Source organism: Pteropus vampyrus, unplaced genomic scaffold (assembly GCF_000151845.1).
Source record: "Pteropus vampyrus isolate Shadow unplaced genomic scaffold, Pvam_2.0 Scaffold302, whole genome shotgun sequence".
NCBI lineage: Eukaryota > Metazoa > Chordata > Mammalia > Chiroptera > Pteropodidae > Pteropus > Pteropus vampyrus.
The window spans coordinates 508,766-512,763 of NW_011889083.1; positions in this window are offsets into that span (position 1 = coordinate 508,766).

Below are 3,998 nucleotides of genomic sequence, written 5' to 3' on the forward strand. Positions count from 1 at the left end.
TTCCCTTCCCTCAGTCCCTAGCAACTGCCAGTCTGCTTTCTGTTTCTATAGATTTACCTCTTCTGGATAGTTTATATAAATGGAGTCATAAAGACAGATGGTTACTAGACTTAGGGTGGTGATCACATCATAAGGTATATAAATGTTGAATCACAATGTCGTACACCCAAAACTAGCATAATATTATATGTCAACTATAGTTTAAGAAAAAGATTTAAAAAATAAAATAAAATAGTTCAAAATCAATAAATAATTAAATAAATAAATGGAATTGTACAATATGTAACCTTTGTGTCTGGCTTCTTTCACTTGGCATGTTTTTAAGATTCATACACACTGTGCACATATCCACATACTACTTTCCTTTTTATGCTGGATTATATTCTATTGTGTGTGTTCATACGTATGTATGTATGCATGTATGTATATACATATATATAACATAGCCACAATTCGTTTATCCATTCAACCATTGTTGGATATTTAGGTTGTTTCCACTTTTTGACTATTGTGAATAGTGCCGCTATAAACATTTATGTACACATATTTATATTAATTCCTGTTTTAATTTTGGGGGTAGACACCTAGGAGAGGAATTGTGGCATCACATATTAATTCTATGTTAACTTTTTCAGGGACCAAAAAACTTTTCCATAGTGACTGCACTGTTTTACATTCCCCAACAATGTACAAAGGTTTCATTTTCTCCACCTCCTCGCTAACACTTACCTTCCTTTTTTTAAATTATTGCCATCCTAGTGGGTGTGAACAGGTATTTCAGTGTGGTTTTAATTTGCATGTCCTTAATGATTAATGATGTTGAACACCTTCTCATGTGCTTTTTGGCTATTTATATATATATTTTTTTTGAAGAAATGTCATTTCAAACTATTTACATATTTTTAAAATTGAGTTGCTTAACTTTTTGTTGTTGAGGTATAATAATTCTTTGTATACTTTGGATACCAGACCCTTATCAGATATCTGATTTGTAAACATTTTCTCCCATTCTGTAGATTGTCTTTTCACTTTCTTAATTATGTTCTTTGATGCACAAAAGTTTTTAACTTTGATAAGGTCCAATTTATCTATCTTTTCTTCTGTTGCTTATGCTGTTGGGGTCATTTGTAAGACTCCATTGCTAAATCCAAGCTTTGTAATAAAAATTTACCTAAGTTTTCTCTTAAGAGTTTTAGTTTTACCACTTATATTTACCACTTATCTATTAGGTTGTTTTACTATTTATATTTGGGGTATTTTCTATACTCTCAATTCTATTCCATTGGTCTACAGATCTACATTTATGCCAGTGCCACACTGTCTTGATTATTATAGCTTTGCAGTAAGTTTTAAACTACGAAGTGGATTCCTTCTTTTATTTTTCTTTTTAAATATTGTCTTGGCTATTGAGGGCCCCTTGAACTTACATAAGACTTTGAAGATCATCTTTCCATTTCTGAAAAAAAAGACCAGTAGAATTTTGCACTGAATTTGTAGGTGGCTTTGGGTATTATTGCCATCTTAACAATATTAAGTCTTCCAATATGTGAACAAGGGATGTCTTTCCACTTATTGTGTCTTTAATTGCTTTCAACATTGTTTTTGTAGTTTTCAGTAAACAAATCTTTCACCTTCTTGGTTAACTTTATTCCTAAAAATTTATTCTTTTGGATTCTATTATAAATGAAATTGTTTTGTTAATTTTTTCAGATTGTTTATTGCTGGTTTATAGCTTGCTGGCTATAGATTGCTGATACTGATCTTCATTGCATTTTTACTGAATTCTTTCATTATGTCTTTTTTTTTTTTGGTGAATTCTTTGGGATTTTCTTTGTAAGATCATGTCATCTGCAAATATAATTTTACTTTTTCCTTTCAGATGACTTTCATTTCCTTGCTCATTTTTTCTGTCTAGAACTTCCAGTACAATGTTGAATAGCAGTGGTCAAAGTGAGCATCTTTGTCTTGTTCTTGATCATGGGGAAAATTTTGTAGTCTTTCATTATTGAATATGACATCAGCTGTGGGTTTTTCATAAATTCCCTTTGTCATGGTGAGGAATTTCTCTTCTATTCAGTTTTCTGAGTGCTTTGTTTTTATCATGAAAAGGTGTTGAATTGTGTCAAATGCTTTCTCTGCATCAATTGAGATGATCATGTAGTTTTTTCCCTTTGTTATATTAATGTAATATATATTATATTGACTTTTCATATTGAAATATCTTTGCGTTCATGAGGTAAATCTCACTTGGTCATGGTGTGTAATCCTTTTTAATATGCTATTGTTCAGTCTGTTACTATAGTTTGGTAATTATATTTGATTTTAGCATCTACATTCATAAGGATCATTGATCTGTACTGTTTTGTGATAGCTTTGGCTTTGGTATTAGGATGATGTGGTTCTCATATAACAAGTTAGAAAGGGTTCCTTTCTTTTTTGTTTTGTGGAAGAATTTGAGAAGGATTGGTGTTAATTCTTTAAATGTTTGATAGAATTCACTAATGAAGCCATCTAGTCTTTGGCTTTTCTTTGTTAGAAAGTCTTTGATTACTTTTTCAATCTCTACTTGTTGGTCTGTTCAGTTTTTCTATTTCTTTCTTCTTGAGTCACTTTTGTTACTTGCACAGTTCTAACCATTATTTGTGAATATTACTGAAAGTAGGATTTGGAGTCTCCAACTATTATTGTAGACCATCTATTTCTCTCTTTGATTCTGTCAGTTTGCTTTATATATTTAGAGGATCTATTGTTTGGTGAATATATGTTTGTATTTATTATGTCTTCTTGATGAATTGACTTTTTAATCAACAGATAATTTTTTGTCTCTTGTAATAATTTTTTACTTAAATTCAATTTTGTCTGATATTAGCATAGCTACCAATTTTCTTTTTGGTAATATTTGTATAGAATATATTTTTACATAATTTTCAACTTACTGTGTCTTTAGCTCTAATGTGACTCTTGTAGACCACACATAGTTGGATCTCTAACCACAATAGATGATTTTTTGAGTCCATTTGCTGATCTTCATCTTTTAATTGATTTAATCTATTTATATTTAAAATGATTACAGATAAAGGAGTACATTTGCCATTTCGCCATTTAGGTTCTATATATCATATATTTTATTATTCAAATCCTCCAATGCCACTTTATTTTATATTAGCTTTTTTCTTAGTGTATCCTTTTGATTCTCTCACTTCCTTTTTTTGTATATTATTTAGTTATTTTCTTCATGGTTACCCTGGGGATTACAACTAACATCCTAGAAGCAAGGTACTACAAAGTATATTTAAAATAGATCACTCCTTTTGGAGATACTGTTCTTTTTTGGATTTCATGATACATTGCCATTGGATTCATTTATTTTTTTTCTCTTAAGGAAATCATTTCTTAATTGAAAAATTTATTCATAATAACAATAGAAGTGTACAATTAGGAATTATGTTAGACAATAACAGATCTGTCTACAGATCTTAAACACACAGGATTTATATTTAAATTTTTCTTGTGTAATGAGAAGTCTAGCATATTTTGTAAATGTTTCCTGACATAATTCAATGACTCAAAGATGTCAAAATCAAGGGCTCTGCTCTTCTTTTGATATTTTCTTCATGGTCCAAAAGCACTGCTGTGGCTCTATTCATTATGTCTGATTCTAAATCCATGCATACAGCATTTGCCTCTTTCTTTCACAATCATCTGTTAACATTTTAATGCCAGCTTAAGCTCAATATAATTAAAACTAGCCTTTATAGCTGGTTCCTTAACTGGCTTTCTACTTCTGCAGCCTCCATTGCTATTCTCCATTATCATCAAAAGACTGCTGCTCACAACACCTGCAAGCAATGAGAAGCCATTTTAATGGGAAGCCATTTTAATGGAAAAATGTGCAAGAAGTTGTGGACCATAGGTTCTTGATTGGCTATCTCATTTAGAGTTGTATCTCTAGCGTCTATTCTAGTATTTGAACATCCCACTGGGTACCTTCATCTTGA